Here is a 17,500-nt window from a genome sequence, read left to right on the forward strand (position 1 = left end):
ATTATTTTCGCTGTTAGAATCGCATTTAATTTGTATCAACGTGTTGGCCTTTGCCTTTGTCTGATGACATTGTGTTCTTTTGTAGGACGAAAGTTCATAAGACGTTGGTAGGAGGACTGCAGGACTGACCGCTGGATAACCCAATGATACCGTGACAATCATCTAAATATGCAATAGAGATGATAATCAATTAATTAATACTTAATTTTACTTAACTAATCAATCAGCTCCCTTCTTCCTTCCTTCATTCATTTATTCGTTCATTCATGCTTTCATTTATTCACAAGGAGACAAATGTTATACTAGAATTGAAAAGTTATTACGAATGTCTTGTTTCTCTCTTCGGCGCTTCGCTCGTTGACCCGCTTATTGCTTCCCAGAGCAGTTTAATTAAAAAAATTGACTGTGAGTCAGCTGGGAGAGCTTTTCTGTCCTCTTTAACGATATCTACGTAATGCGGATGAATAGTAAAACAAAGTTAAAACTTACTTAGCATACATATTACAATTTACAAATGCAGGCTCATCCTTTCCGACCAGATTCACTTAATTCTCATACAAATTGGATTAAAATTTCACAATTTGTTCAGACTGACGTAAGTCCTGCAGTGAGTGGATTACTTCATAAACAAAGATCTAATATTGAATGTCAAAATTGTGCATTGACCCAAAATTCAAAGTTAACAGTCCAAAAAAAGTTCTAGGAGGACATGCTAAATGAGGTTCAGGAGCGGATTTCTCAACCACTTGGCTCTTCACCGAGTCTAATGACCTTTCTACAGGATGCCTTGTGTGGGACGACAGCACTCTCACGCACCAAATAAAATTAGTTCGCCTCCGCATAAAAAAGGAGTTTTAAGGGCAGAAAATGAAGCGTGCTGCGGCTATTAGTCCTGTTAATTTACTGGTGTTAATGGTACTTACTGCATAAAACAATATAAAATCCATCTGGGCGTAATTATCGTTTGAATCGCAGTGCAGTGATTACTTTGAAAGATCAAGTGCATTATATTTGGCTTCAGGAAAAAAGGACTTTATTCATACAAAAACGATACAATTGGAAACTCTAGTTGAGCTGCAAAATGTAATGATTCAAGAATTTATCTCGACCAAACTCGGATCAAAATATTTTTCAGATGACTAAGGCCTCCGCCATGATTAAGTGATTTGAAAATAGTAAACGTAGATAATACCCCTGCATGAGTTCTTCCTTGTTCCAAACTCAGACTTCCTTTATGCTTATTTCATTTTCTTCCTGAGAGAGTAAGTGAGTGACAGGCCTGATCGGACTCCTCGTGTGGTTTTGGCGGTCGCCTCGCATGATAGCCTTACAGTTAGATTTTTGATCTAACAAGCGTATCCTTTAGAGATTTACCTCTTTTGTACTATATTATCGGAGATTACAAATAAATCGTTTTGAGCAAAGGCTGATTTTGTATGAGACTCCATTGTTCCAGCAGTGTCTGTTTGAGGTTCCTCACTGCTGGGTGGTACGTAGTTACAAGAGGCAAAATCCTCTCATTAGCCTTTTTCTTTTTTGTCAAAGCCGATGGTCTAGCAGCAAAGTTAACCCCTGAAAGAGACCTTTCTATGACTGTTTTAGGGTAGCCGCGTGTCCTCAGGCGTTGTTTGAATTTCACAAGGCTCTCCTCAAATGTTTGGTTTTTGAAGAGTTTTTTCTAAGCAGTCTTATTGTTTCGCCTTTAATGAAACCATTTTTAACGCCGGATGGATGGCATGAGTGGAAATGTGTATATTGAAAGGTTTCAGAAGGTTTGTAGTGAGTTTTGATGTCCAAAATGGGTTTATTTTTTAATCTTTCCCCTTTGAACACCAGTGTGTCGAGGAAGGTAATCTCGTTGTCTGATATTTCGACCGTGAAATTGATGGTAGGGTGGAATTTGTTAGGTGTTCAATAAATTGATCCACGTCTTTTTTCTCACTGTCCAAGAGGGAGAAGATATCATCAATATATCGTCTCCATTCTTTTTGCTTTATTTCAATGTTGCATTGTTAAATCGTTCGGTCTTAAATTTTCGAAAGTGACGCAGTACCTGTTTGCCCATACATTTACCGGCATGTGTTTCTGCAAACGTCTCCTCGCGTTAACAATACAAGAGACGTGTTGCAAGGACAAGTTTCAGGGTCACGTCTCCCTTAATGTTGAGGCCTGTCAAAAAAGCCAGTCGAAATTAATACGACATATGACGGAAGGACAGCTTGTATTTTTTAACCTTCTTATACTGTCAAGGACAAACCATTTGACAATTTGCAATTGAATATCCTATAGACCCCGGTCGTCAACGTTCGACGGAAAGGGAAGTCTTGACGTTCAAGGAATATTTCAATCAGCCGTCATCGACAAAGAACGCTCGAGACTTAGTAATTCGAGCCAAATTATGCTTCATTGAGTTCAATGCATATGACAATTTGCTATCGAATATCCTAGATCTGATTCACAAGACCCCTGTCGTCACCGTTCAATGGGAAGGGAGGTCTTGACGTTCAAGGAATATTTGAGTTAGCCGTCATCGACAACTGAAGAACGCTTGAGACTTCAAGCCAAATTATGCTTTATTGAGTTTAATGCCCTCTTGGTAGAAATTTAATACAGACTTCCACTTATTTCTTTTCAAACATTCCTGCAGAAACACAAGTATACATTGATTTCCGAAATCCTATTAAACCCTAAACCGCTCCTGCCATCGGTTTTATATTATTAGAGGGATCCAACTTACTTTTTTTATTTTCGACTCCATGTTCTTCACGAAGTTTGGTCAATATTTCGTTTGAAGAAGTTGGTAAAGTGCTTCAAAAGATGTTGTTAAGGGATCTTCAAGATGAATATTTTTAAAACAAACATTATGATGAGAAGAATGAATCATAACGTCATTTTATTTCGAGCAATTTCCCGTTTCTTATCTGCAGTGTGCAGGCAGTGTTTCCCGGGCCAATCAGAAGATCGAACGTGTTTAGCGCTGTATAAAAGACATATTTTTTTCATATTTTTTGCCCGGCCCTTCCAACTATTATCAATAGCCTGTACTGGCAACCTTTTGACGTTTAGTTTAAAAAAAAAAATACAGGGAAGTTTCTTTTTATTTGTATTCCTTCTTTTTTAAGAGAGTCATGGCTACACATATGGTTACTCCAACACCTCGTGTTTTAATCTTAAGTCGCAATTAAGCTTGAACAAGCTTAAGGTCGCGGTCAATTCTGGGGTTTCTATGCGATCACGACCTAGCCAGTCCTTTCCTAAAAGGTCCTGCTGGGCATTTCAGGCAGGGGGATACTGCTCGGGTTGTAGATTCGACCAATATCATGTTTGTTTCAAGTGTGGCGCAAAGCACTCCACAAGCCAGTGCTCCGCCACCAAACAACATAGTGCCACTTTCTCCAAAGACGGACCAGTCGTTACGAATTCTACACAGCAATCCGGCCTCTTCCGTAAGGATAGACAGGCTTGATTTTCTTTTAACCGGATATTCCGGATACCCTGCATGCTGACTCCAAACATTTTCTACTTTGGGGTTTTTCTTTCGGTTTTCGTTTTAGTTATGTGGGCGACCTTTGAATCTCGTAATCTAAAAGGCGCTTTCGAGAAACCACACATTGTTTTGGCAAAATTAAACAAATTAAACAAGGAACGTGAGGCCGGTCGTATCGCGGGCCCCTTCACTGTCCCACCTTTCCTAATCTTTCATTGTTCGCCTCAGGCATAAAAGGATCCTTCCGAATTTCGGAATCATACCCTCACGTATCATACCCTCACGGTTCCTCTGCCAATGATTTTATTCCCGTTGATTGTTCTTCGGTCAGATATGCTTCCATAAACGAAGCAATTGCTTTTCTCAAACGGACAAGGGCTGGTTGTTTTTTATTCTTATTGATAACCGATCTCGTCCCGATTAATTGATAGAAGTAGTAGTGGAAAAGATTTCTTAGTTGATTTTCTTTTATCTCTGACGTGCGACACACCCTAAATCCTAGACAGCGATGATATATTGACTGATTAGTTGGTTCTATTGTCTACATTGAAATCACAAAAATCACTCTTCTTATTAAATGTCACACAATGCTACTAAAAATATCTCGACAGATTTACTTATCTCTTGGGGTGTACCGTTCGATGTCAAAAGGGTCTCAGACAAAACAGGGTCAGGTTGGGTCCAGTGAATAGTCAGTGGAAAAATACAATAAGTGGTTGTCCATTAGGTCCCCTCTTGTGGAACTCATTTCAAAATGACCTCACTTATATAACTGAGGAGGAAATTCCTATGTATGCAGAAGATCATCAAATTTTTGCCTCGGCTGCGTCTGCTAGTATTGTTGAAGGTAAACTGCTGAGTGAAGGAAGAAAACTATAACTAAATGGTTGCAAGTTCGAATGGGGCCTAACACTACTGTGAAGTTTTTGTACCCAGTTATTCCATCAGGGATCAACCCTAGTTTTGGAATTGGGCCCACACAAGGACAGAGAAAAACTATGACCAGGGTGGGATTTGAACCCACGACCTTCGGATTAGATCACCGCTGCTCTACCGACTGAGCTACAAGGCCAGAACGGGAGCTGGCCGTGGGTATGTGAGATGTTATTCACAAGGACAAATTCGGCTCGGCCCAAGCCTAATTTTAGGTAATCGCTAGTTGTTGTCCTTCAGTAGCATTTGGAGTAACGATTGCAAGTTCGAATGAGGCCTAACACTAGGCCAACAAGGACAACAGGGACAACAAGCTAGCCTCTTCAAATCAATCTTTCCGTTTGTCCACTTGAAGCGCAATAGCTGTAAGTCAACTTACTTGCCATGCCATCTTCCGTCTCTGATTCCAATCTCCAAGGGGAACACATTCAACCGATATCATTACGTTCACTCGGCAAAGAATTAACGCCCTGAATTGGTTCCAGGATTAATTTATAGGGGTCGTCTCTCTCGTGGTCTTCGAATAGTGTCTCAAAACGTTCACTGGTATTTGGACTGAGATCACTCACCGTTTACGTTGGCTCAGTGTGGCTTCAACCGGAGGTCATTTGTCGCTGGGCTACTTGCAGACATGGCCGAATCTGCTCAGTTCTCCTCGCTAATTTCATCATCGAAATAAGGATCGAGAAAAATCTTTAGTAGCAAGGCTGGTACAGGACGATAAACGCAGTCTTTTTGCGTGCTGTGCATTTAAAACTACTTCAACGTCCTGTTGTCCTATTTCGTTTAGGTTTCAATGTCGTGATGTGAAACTGGGCGGCAATAGAGTACTAAAGCAGTTACGTCACGCATCCATGGCAACCAAATTTTCTGTTCTAAACAAACGCACGGGAAGCAAGATGTCAGTGCTGACAATTGCGTCCCTGCTTTCTTTCTTCGAAAATGAGAATAAATCCGTTTCAAGAGGTAAAAATCACTTCAAATCAAACCATGTGGAAAGCTTTAGTTCAAGTCAAGGTGTTTTGAAGGGACAGGTTCACGCTAGTATGAAGAAAAAAGTGTATAATGTGACGGTAAGTGAAATGCGGTAGATGGCCAACATTGAGCAGAAAGCTTATAGAAAACTACTGTTAAACTTTGTGTATTATAATTTTCTTTTTAGATATACCTTGACCAAAACAATGCGATTAAATCGAGCGAGTGCGAGTGTCCACGGGGAGTTTATAAATGCAGCCATGCTGCAGCTCGGTTCATCTACGGAATTTATAACTGGAGTCGGACTGATGTTGAGTGTTCATGGAAAAAACGGAATGCACCTGATATTTCTCGGAAATCTATTGCTGAAATGTTTCCTCCAACAAAGCCAGGATATACAGCCTTACTCCGACAACCAAATCAAGGAGATCGAGAAGCGCTGTATTCAGAGCTCCGAGCGTATGGAAAGTTCACTGGCCTATGCTGGCTGTTAAGCCCTGAGCCAAAACAACTGGGGGATCTACCTGTCTCCGCAGTGGAAGAGGTTATTTTTTCCGAAGAATTTCTCACCTTATCTACTGCTGCTGAACAACTTGAGTTTATCAAACGAAAATTAAAGGTAGAGCAAGAAATTGTAAATCAAATCAGTTCTTTAACTGTCGGTCAGCGAAACAATCCCTCCTGGCATTTAGTGAGAAAGGGGCGTTTGACTTCAAGTAATTTTGGCTCCGTCATCAATGCTAAGAGGGTCACCCCATCCCTTATTAAGCGTCTCTTGGGAGAATATGACATTTCACGTGTCAAAGCTGTGGCATGGGGAGTCACAAATGAGGCTGAAGCCATCAAAACATTTACTGCCAAAACCCATCTTGAAGTTGCTGAGACAGGGGTGTGGCTTGACGAATCAGGCGTTCTTGGAGCTTCCCCTGATGGATTCGTGGGTGAAGACCATGTTCTAGAGGCGAAGTGTTCCTATACATTCAGAAATGCGAGTATTGAGGAAGCTTTGAAAAGTGAGACATTTTGTCTGGAGCAAAAAGAGGATGGATCATACTAGCTAAAAAGGAATCATGTCTACTGGCACCAAGTGCAAGGGCAAATGTACTTGGCCAAACGAAATTATTGTTATTTTGTTGTTTGGACAAATAACTGGTGTGTCATTATTGAAATCAAGAAGGATCCATCCTAGGAAGAAAACCATACCAGACTAAGGGAATTTTACTTTAAACACCTCTTTCCCAAAATTGTTGAGGGAGAACTATAGTTTGTAGAATTATTGCAAGGTTTAAATCCAGCAGGAAGTTTGTACCATGTTCCCATTTTACAAGTTTAATACTGAAACAATAACAAGTACAGCAACCTTCCATGCTCAGTAATGAAACCAAAACTATTTTTATTCAGAGAATTATCAAATATTCTTGATGTTGTGTTTCCTAAAACATTTAAGATTAGAGTTGCAATTGTTTACAGCTGAAAATGCTGGCTCTACTGCATAATGTGACTTCAGACAAATGTTCTATTATTTTGTTACTATTCTACACATTACAAAAATAGAGAATGCCCCCTTATTTTCTAAACATAAAGGTCAAATAGATGGGCTTAATCTGCCATGTTGAAATTTAAAGTTGATCCTCAGGCTTAAAGAAAACAAAAGCAATACATCAAGGTTGATTGATTGTCTTATTCCCCTAAGTATCAAAGCTACATGTTAATCAACAATACTCTCTCAATTTTCCCACTACATGCACGTCCTTACTCAAATTCTACCCCTTCACATCCTTCCTTTATCGGTGGAAACTGAAGATTTACAAGGGCAGCACAGACTTGAAATACTTTGTCAGCATAACTTGGGGGGTATAAAGTTTAGTATCTTAAAATCCTTCAGCCGTGCATTAGCCCTTTCGACGTGAATTCTGCATTTTGCAATGTTTTTAGTGGCCCTTATCTCACTGGCAGTGAATTTTCCATTCTCTAAGAAGGGAGGAATATTTACGGAAACACCCTTTGGGACAATGTCCTGAATCAAGAACCCCTTGTCTGCAAGGATCAGGTCACCATTTGCCATATGGTGCATTAGGCCTGACTGTTTGACAATTTCCTTATCCGAAATTGATCCTGGATACAGTTTACTTACATATGTTATAACTGCATAGGGCGCCACCCCGACTAAAACTTTAAAAGAATTCATGCCCCGGTAGCTTGAATATGTCTCATTCTGTTGACTCATAAGACTGGGTGCTGCGATTTCAATATCTGTATAGTCAATGACTATTCTACAGCTAGTAAACATTGAAAAGGACGAAGGAGAGCATAATTTGTTTTTCTCCCTAGAAGGGATAGTGGTCATCAAATCATCAAATAAGATATCGTGTAAAACATGAATAAATGTTGTAACTACATTTGAAATGGTAGCAACACTACAAGAGAATAACTGAGCTATGTGGAGATTAGTATAGTTTTGTCTCAGTCTCATGAGGGTGATTAAAATTTGATCTTCAAAAATAATTGACTCCACTCTCCAACCTGCATAGTATGACAAAGAATCCTTAAATCTAGAGGCATAATTTACCACAATCTGGAAAACCTCTTTTGTTGGTAGTCCAGTTTCCATACGAAGAATATCTGTGGTAAGAGTTGATGCAGAATAATGTGTTATCTGGTACTGTGCAGTTTCTCTCTGCTGCTCAAGTTCCCTCTTTGCAAGGTCAAGTTCGGCTTCAAGAATAACCTGGTTTGTTGAGGGTTTTTCTTGCAAGGGAGGTGCCTCCTCTTCCATTTTGTCCCGAATGGCCTGCACCATGTCATGTACACTGCTGTGTGTAGTACTACTCTGTTTTTTCTTTTTTCGAGGAAATCCTTCTGATGGAAACAACTTGTCAGCATTACGTGTGTAAATTTCTGGGCCGGCACTCTTTTTCCCATCTCTGAAGTGACAACTGCATATTCTGGAGTGATTCCCTGGTTCCCTGTCTTTTCTTCTGTAAGTTTATATAAACAAAATAAGCTCACTAAGTAGAACTAGTTAGTCACTTTTACAGTACTGTGCGACATCTAAAGCTATTATAAACGAGTGTTCTAATATTGTTTATTTAAAATTAGCAACAGTATCGCCTACAAAATGATGAACTAGAACAAAGTAAAATTCCCCTTCGTCAAACTGCCAAGGGAAATGATATTTTTTCTTTTGAGAATGCAGTCGTTCGTGATGAACTGTAGTAAACAGTTTCCAAGTTAAAGCATGAATGAATGAATGTATGTATTTATAGTCTACTGAGTTTTTCAAGCATATCATGGGAGTAATTCACTGATCACAGCTGTTTTCCTTTTCACCAGAACAAATGCAAGAATATTATTTAAGATACTATCGCAAAGACTTTGTGAGATAGCAGTCCTTGAAAGAAATCACAGATCAAAACACGAGCCAAAGGGGTTTTGCTAAAAGCAGGCCCGCGGCCCAGCGGCCCGCGGCCCACGGCCCGCCACGGCCTAGCGGCCCGGCGGCCCGAAGGCCCAGCGGCCCGCGGCCCACGGCCCGCCACGGCCTGGCGGCCCGGCGGCCCGGTGGCCCGAAGGCCCGGAGGCCTGGTAGATTTTCTATCCAGCGGTAAATCCACGCGCATGCACAGATCTGCATCGGGTTTGGGCGTGCAAAATGGACGACGGTGAGTTTGAATTCGTTTACCATTTTAATCATTTGAATCCTTGTTTCTGTTTGTTGTTGTAAACAGACGAAAACAACAGAGAATGACAACATTTTTCACTTAGCAACATGCGACGAAAGAAAGGATCGAAAAGGATTGAAATGATTATTAAAATGGTAAACGAATTCAAACTCACCGTCTTTCATTTGCGCGCCCAAACCCGATGCAAATCTGAGCATACGCGCGGATTTACCGCTGGGTAGAAAAACTACCGGGCCTCTGGGCCTTCGGGCCGCCGGGCCTTCGGGCCGCCAGGCCGCCGGGCCGTCGCGGGCCGTGGGCCGCGGGCCGCCGAGCCGCTGGGCCGTGGTGGGCCGTGGGCCGCAGGCAACTGGGCCGCGGGCCTGCTTTTAGCAAAACCCGAGCCAAACACCAAAACGCCGCGAAAGCGCCACTTAATTGAGAACACAAGATCTAGGACAAACCATAAATTAACCCTACCTTATTAATCGAATCCAGCGTTGGTACTCCTCCTTTTTCTTTATTTTATGTGGAAACCCATAGAATTTACAAGTATGTGATTCGGAATGATGATCACAGCCCGGAGCAAAGCAGTGAACCATCACGATCTTTCACCTCTAACACCTCGGCTCTTTGTCTGCTCAGTTGACGATTAGGATCTTCTTTCAAACGAATAAATATTCGTCTACGTCATCAAAAGTTCCAAAAACAATTACAGTTCAATCAATAAGGGAAACTGTAAAAATAAAGGCCGCAAAACTGAAAAGGAGTCGAAACCCACGCTTAACGCGCTTGTAATGCTATGCTTGGCAAACTTTCTTTAGAACAGCAAATTTGGTTGCCATGGAAGCATGACGTCATACTTTAGTACTCTATATGTGTCATGTGTCATGCGGTTTTTGAATGCGACAGTGCGGTTGATTATGAAAGCCGAGCTCGCAAATGTTTTTCTTTTCCCTTCTAGAGTTTTAATAGCTCTGACCCAAATCTTTCTGTCGTGTAAACGGCCTTTAAACGTTCATGAGGGATTTTCCTCTTTTGCGAGAAAAAAGGGGGACCTGTTTGAATATTTTGTTGAGCGCTTTAATTTCAATTAAAACAAGAGTGAGTAATAGTTTAACGTCTTTCCGGGAGAAAATGTTAGTCATCTTACTGAAAACGTTCCACGAGCAGCCCATAAACGAGGTTCATATGGTTTCTTCTACATGTCTATATTGTGAATTGTCTTCAAGCTTAGAATCTGAGTGTGTGAAATATCTCGTTTTAGTCCGTGGGAGTTAAGTTCGTCCTTAGACAATAAAGTTGAAGATCATCACTTCAGGTAGTCTTGTTTTACTTTTGCCAAAAATGACATTGGAAAATTCCGCCGTCATTTTGCTTGATCTTTTTAAAAAAATGACGTTGGAAATTTCCGCTGTCATTTTGCCTCATCTTCTGTGAAAAATGACGTTGGAAAATTCTGCCGTCATTTTGCTTTATCTTCTGTTAAAAATGACTTGGAAATTTCCGTCGCCATTTTCTGTGACCTTCTATGAGAAGACGTTGGAAATTTCTACTGTCATTTTGCGTGACTGTTTAGTCAAAAATTTGATAAAATTTGATAAATATTGCAAAGTTGATAAATGCTCCAGAAAAATATTTTTTTTCTTTCGAAATATTGCAAACTGGATAAATCATTCGGTAGAAAAGTGGAGATTCATCAACAATTTTTACGGTGTGGTGCCAAAACAGCACAGATTTGGAAAAAATGACCGCAAAACATATCATTTTTACCAGAATTGGACGGTTTTAGAATACGACGAAGTGTTTTAGAACGTGTTGCTTATACCTACTCCTACATGCTAAATTACTACCTTACGAACTGAGCTGCCATCTTGCCTCAACTGACCTACTGCAGTACCATCTGACACTTATGCAGAGCCTCAGACGAACGTAAAGTTGAAAGATTACAGGAGAGAGCCCTGAAAGTATCATTCAACAATGAATCAGCCTCCCACGTATGACGAGCTGCTGAGTCTGGCTGAACTCCCTTCACTGATCAACAAAAGGCTTCAGGAAATTGCAATCCTCATATTCAAGGCAAAAAAGAGCCTACTCCCAAGTCAAATACAAGAACTTTTTACATTGAATGCAAACTGTGATGGGAGATATTATTTAAGAAATTCGGATTTCAAAATGCCTGGTTTTAATACGATTAAATACGGAAAGCATTCGATAAGATAATATGGCCCTTTCCTCTGGTCGAAACGTACAAAAGAATTGCGTACTGAAGATAGTCTGCACAGATTTAAGACTAAAGTCAGGAGAAAAGACCTGACTGTCATAACTGATGATGGCTGCAGCAATTGTCTCTTTATTATTCCCATTTTTAAGAACGAATAATTTTCGTGGTCAAACATTTATTAATCCCTCCTACGTGATTTAGTTTTTCGTACATGTACTATCTGACTGTTTCTGGGATTACAATTTTAATTTCACACAGAGTTTGTTTCTTTCGTTAACTTTATTGTGGGGTTGAGAGTTTGCTTTGTGAACATCTCCCCCTCATTTTACAGACTAACCATAACTTTTGTCTATGATTTTCCCTCAACTCACCATCCACACACACACTATTCCCCAAAACTACCTACTGATTAATGAATGTTTTAATTAGTAGAGAGAAACCCCTTCTTGTAAGCAAAGGCGGATTCTTCTATAAACGAAACGAATGATTTTACTGCCGCAATACACCCTAGATCAGAAGCTATACAATCTCACTTATGCTTCCAATTTTTTCTAGGTCATTGCCCTTTTTTAGCCTTCAATTTCATACTAGTATTTTAAATTGCTTTGGGCATTCCACGATCCATGTTTTGTCATACTGGTTCCCAGATCTACTCTTTTCCACATCTCGTACCCAGGCCATGTGTACAGTTTTGGGTCGTATTTGAATTCTCTTGTCGCAAGCAAGGCTGACGTTTGCAGGGTACTTCGCAAAATTTTGGAGCAAAGGGAAATTTTTGCCAGCTTTTTCTTCCATGTAAGTAACCAATAATCCTTTTTTCTTTATTTTACTTTTTAATTAAACTATAATTTTGCTTCAGAACGTCCATGATACACAGGATGAGTTGTGTTTTTGGTAAGAGTTACTTTCTAGTTTTAGTTAATCGACTTGGAAGCCTTGGTCGTGTTAGTCTGTCCATGGATTTTAGTCTTAGTTTTTGTCCAGAGTTGTGGTTTGTTGTTCTTCTCTTTTTCCTTTCTTGACTCGGCACGAGGGGGTCGGGTAGAGGTCCAGCGCTGGACTAGAAACCCCCTTGCTCGGTTGCGCTCTATCCCTGAAGATTCGCAGCCATTTACAAGCCTAATGGTGTCGCAGTCGGCTTGTCTTTATCCTTGCAAGGATTTTTGGGTTTGCCTCGTGGAACTGGTGTTTCATATTCCATGGGATTTCTTTAGTTCTTTCCATATATTTTTTTAAGAACGAAGATTTTAGTATAAAGATTTTTTCATCTTTATTATTCCCATTTTTAAGAACGAATAATTTTCGTGGTCAAACATTTATTAATCCCTCCTACGTGATTTAGTTTTTCGTACATGTACTATCTGACTGTTTCTGGGATTACAATTTTAGTTTCACACAGAGTTAGTTTCTTTCGTTAACTTTATTGTGGGGTTGAGAGTTTGCTTTGTGAACATCTCCCCCTCATTTTACAGACTAACCATAACTTTTGTCTATGATTTTCCCTCAACTCACCATCCACACACACACTATTCCCCAAAACTACCTACTGATTAATGAATGTTTTAATTAGTAGAGAGAAACCCCTTCTTGTAAGCAAAGGCGGATTCTTCTATAAACACCAACTAAGACAGCCACAAAGGTTACTAGGTTATCTGCTGCATCATGTGTTCATATTAAACAAAAAACCCCTCATTTTACAGATTTACATTACATTCGGCACATATAAAGTTTGACGTTTGAAACGGGCCTAAAGCTTTTCTTCCGTTAACAGGAGCTATATGTAGGTGTTCGGAAGCAACCCCCGAAATGGTTAAACTCTGCATCAAAAGAATTAGGTTGTACAAAATAAGGACGCTCTGAGAAAATAAAGATACATTTATTCATTTTCCTTTCGTCGTTCAGTCTCTTTCTAAAAATTATTACAAAATTATCTGCAATCAATTAGTGTTGAAGGAGACAGGGCCTCCAACTTGAAACCAACGACAAAACATATAAATTCTAATTACTCTGAAACAAAGAATTGGCCGAGGATTTGTTCATAGTGTATAGAAACTTTCCGCATACTCCCTTAGGATGATATTCCATCTAAAGTAAAGTATATTGTAAAAATTTCCATGCCAGGTTCTATTTCACACTGAAATATTATTTTCCTGAAAATTCTTGTATCTGCTTCTGCTTCTTCATTGCAAGTCTTCACATGCAAGACGCAAATCTGATCAGATTTCAATCTCATGAATCAGGAATCGTCTGATTCAGATTTGCATTTCATGTAAACCTTGCATTGAAGAAGGCAGAAAGTTCTGCCAAAACATTTCTGCAGCACTGAAAATCGTTATTTTACATTCAAAATTTATACCTATTTTCGATGAACTATTTTTTTTTTAATATATACAACCTTAAGGTGGCTTACTAACGTTTTCCGAAGAAAAAGATCAAGATTTTCAATTCTGTGAAACAAAAGCGACAGGATGTCTCTTCTGAAGTGTTAGTTACCTCACAAATGAATGCAAATAAGTGGAAAATGCTAGATATAGTGACTGAGCTTATGGAGGGGGAACTGGAAACGTAGCCGCCGAGCAGGGTTAAAATTTTGGGAATAAGTAAACAATACGAAGGACAAACCGTCAACATTGAAAAAAAAAAGATCTATCAGACATTTTCCCGTTATTATCAAAATAACAAAATCGACGTTTTTGCCATATGCGAAAAAAATTGTACATGATTATTTCTCGATATGGAAATCCTGAACTTTTTAAGTGGGTTCTTATGGCTAGTCTTTGAGAAAAAGGTTCTATAAAATGTCTAATTTCCAGACCGCCCTCCAGGAGCTCAGTCACTATATTTAGCATTTTTCCCTGGTTTATTTGTTAGGTAAAATTACATTTTACATCAATTGCAGTGACACTTCAGGAAAGACATCCCGATGCTTTAATTTCACAGATTTCAAAATCTTGATCTTTTTTTTCGGAAAACTTCAGTAAGCCACCTTATTTAACTCTACTGTTCCCCGTCAGCAAACGTCTCCTTTTTCTTGCGTTCGGAGGCTGGACTGGCGAGTACGAGAAAAGAGACTTCTGCCGTCTACGGTCTTCAACGGCACTGATCAAAACGCATGCCCCTTGATGTGGTTGCTGACTGTGACATGAACCCACTGTGTCTCGCCCAATCCTTTACAGTAATTCCGCTGTTAGTCCGATCCATACTCCATGTGAAGTATCACGAGAAGATTCGGCTGCTAAGTATTCGCCGCGCATAATCAACACAGTGAGTTTCGATTCATTGCAGAAGTCCCTTTTCCCACACTCGTCAGCCCAGAAAACGCAAAAAACAGACCTCTGCTAACAGGGAAGATTGCTTATCTAATTACGTCTAAAATTTACGCTTTGTGTTATTTTCATCAAAATTATTTGGAACCAAGAAAGCTGATAAAATTAAAATTACAGAGATTTCTTCCTCTCAACCGAAAATTCATAGTCAACATTGAAATGACAAAAGATTTATGTGGAGAACTTTTTATCGTGATGTTCTGTGAATCGCTTCTGTTTGCATGTTTTTTTACTGCAATGCTTATTTTCTTAGCTTTAAAATGATGTATTGCTTTCTCCACAACTTTGAATACTTTTTCGACCAAAAAAAAATTATATATATATCTCTTTTAGGGGGTTGGCAGTTTATGTCCGGTTAATATTCCGGTTAATTTAAGGGAATAAAGAGGGGTGTTGGGTTCGTAGCAAGTTGTGTAGTGTTGATTTTTTTGAGTGTTAGGCTATTGCTCTCACATGAACATACAAGCATCTTTCCTGTACTTCTGTGTTTGAAGAAGAACAACAAGTCGTCCTTATAAGATTCTGTTGACCAAAGAAACGGAAAGACCATGCCATTATCATTGCACGAGCGGCCTTGCGGAGGCTGTAAATATAAAAAAGAAAAAGAATTGCAGTCAGATTGAAGATCTCAATTTACATCTCAACAAGAACTCTTTGTGGAGCAGGGATAGCAAACCCGCTTATGAGGGTGTTTATCCGAGTGTTTAGGACTGCTCTCCATTCAACATATTTGCGCTGTAATTTGTGCCAAATGTTACGGGTTGTTTTTGCAACAAGCCGTTTTCAAGCTACCGCGCGTTTTGTTATTAGGGAGCTTAAAGCACGAGACGTTTTGTCAACAAGGACGGCGACTGGAAGTGATTTTACAAAGAAAGTGACGTCACACGTCACAGATATCAAGTCACAAACCTCAAAGCTGGCTATTTGGCGTCTGTGGCGAAAAACAAAAACTCCAGAAGAAAAGTTCATCTTAGGTGCAATAACTCTGTTTTTGTTTTGATGCTGGACAATCAACTTTCTAATTCCTATTATTTATGAAAGAAACTCTTCTTTGTCAAGGTCTATTTATATTGTATGTGGCGACACGTGGGATCTGAAGAGGAAATCGAAGCGTCCCAAAAACCCATCAAATCACTCAGGACAACGCAGAAAATAGTAGGTGAGTGAACTTTATTTATCTGGCTGTCCATAAAATGAACTTTTGAAAAGAAACATCGCGATTTGAAGTTTTTATGGAACATTTTCCTCGATCAGTTGAGTCGGCCGTTACAACCATCTCAAAATAACGTGAACTCACGCGCTCTCGCATCCTTTGGGGTCTCTGCCTATGGTTCTACCCCCTGATGAAAAACAGCGCTGCAGACGTTGAGACTCATCTTGCCAAAAAACCTAGAGGAAGTCTGTTTTGAAAAATATTTGTTTTACTTTATATATCTTTTTGTACGTGCTTCTGTTTGTGTTCTATGGTCTTAAATTTTAATGCGCTGGCAACGCTAAGACAACGTTTCCAAAACGACCATGTTAAATTTTGAAAAAAGATAATGACCGTCAAATTTAATTTCTTTTTTGGAACCCTTCATTTATATTTGTCATTTGCTTTCCTTTACAGAAATATACCAAAATGGATTGGACAAATCAGCTAACACTGGCAGATCTGAACTTTGCTTTACATTCACAATCATTTCAGGATTATCGATCGTAACTGGATTAAGAATTTCCAGGCGTGTTCTCTTCCAATAAAACAATAAGTTCATCCTCTGAAATCAATCTTTGATCGTAGCTCTAAAAAAGCATATCCCATATCTTTCTTAAAGAAGTTTTGATTCAGTATTAGAAAGCAGACAAATAATCAAACCTGCTCTACAATTAAGTAGCGATGCCGTAAAATTACTGACGCGACATGCTTAATACAAACAAGTCAAGTCACAGACGCCGGTCTCGACCCAGTCTCACCTCCGCTGATTGGCGTTCGTGTTGACCAAAACGTGTCGTGCTTAAGCTCCCTATTAGAGGAGTTCGGTGCGCCGAAGGCACGCGCGCGACGCACCATGGTTAAGAAAATATGGTAAGCTATCGATGCGGGAAATTGTTGTTTTAGCTACTGCGTCACCATGCGACCGTCCGTCCGTCCGTACGTCCATGTCTCCATGTATGCCAAATGTGACCAGAATCACGTGACCATATCGCTGGCTCAACTTTAGAGCTCGGAGTAAAATGGCCGCCTCAGTAAAGGGCTATTTGTGTTTCGTTTGTGCAAACATAATTGCTTTTTATAGAAAGTTCAAAATGATTTTTCACTGAAAAACCTCTGCCTAAGGATGGGCAAAAATATCAGAGAAACAATTTCAAGGAATTTTAGAACGGCAGCTGGAAAATAACAGGGGTATTGAGGTAAGTGATGAAGATAAACAATTGGCATTCAAGCCATTATTTTAAGCTCATGTTTTTTTTAAGTCTACGAACTACTTCGTGGCCGTCTGTTTCGCTTCGAAAATCGCGCTAGATCGTCAAATTAACCTCAAAACTTGATATTTTGGACTTAAATTTGGTTTTAAAAAGTTTTGAATGATCTATTTGGATATTTTTTTCCCATGGAAGTCTGAAGCGTAATTTATTACAAATAACAAGTGTCGACACATATCATTTAAAAATATATATATTAAAGAATTCACTGATTCTTCTTTTTTTTAGCCAAATTTGGTGGAAATGTTGGTGAACTAAATTTTAAAAACTTCTTTTCAACTTTTTGTATCAGAACAATATTTTTGCAAATTTTTGTATTTACAGTTATTACTCTGAAAAGTCCTTGGTTTTTATACTGATTTTTTCTTTTTTGCTAAAAAGCATATTTTATAACATATATAATGAGATATTCTAAGCCACATTGCTATAA

The 17,500-nt window shown here is 39.4% G+C and overlaps 2 long non-coding RNA genes and 2 pseudogenes across 2 annotated transcripts in view; 1 reads left to right on the forward strand and 3 right to left on the reverse strand.

Annotated features, from left to right (window-relative positions):
- Positions 1–59, reverse strand: part of LOC138047514 (uncharacterized) — an 11,059-nt gene extending 11,000 nt beyond the window's left edge. The window contains exon 1 of the long non-coding RNA XR_011131859.1: positions 1–59. This exon is cut by the window's left edge and continues 49 nt beyond it. This is a non-coding gene — a long non-coding RNA (uncharacterized lncRNA).
- A 5,260-nt stretch (positions 60–5,319) lies between these two features.
- On the forward strand, positions 5,320–6,659 carry LOC138047322 (uncharacterized; annotated as a pseudogene).
- Positions 6,660–7,147: 488 nt separating this feature from the next.
- On the reverse strand, positions 7,148–9,659 carry LOC138047313 (uncharacterized; annotated as a pseudogene).
- Positions 9,660–13,144: 3,485 nt separating this feature from the next.
- Positions 13,145–17,500, reverse strand: part of LOC138047461 (uncharacterized) — a 21,505-nt gene continuing 17,149 nt past the window's right edge. The window contains exon 4 of the long non-coding RNA XR_011131841.1: positions 13,145–15,190. This is a non-coding gene — a long non-coding RNA (uncharacterized lncRNA). The remainder of the gene's footprint in view (positions 15,191–17,500) is intronic.

The sequence above is a fragment of the Montipora capricornis genome, chromosome 1 (genome assembly GCF_036669925.1).
Source record: "Montipora capricornis isolate CH-2021 chromosome 1, ASM3666992v2, whole genome shotgun sequence".
Classification (NCBI taxonomy): domain Eukaryota; kingdom Metazoa; phylum Cnidaria; class Anthozoa; order Scleractinia; family Acroporidae; genus Montipora; species Montipora capricornis.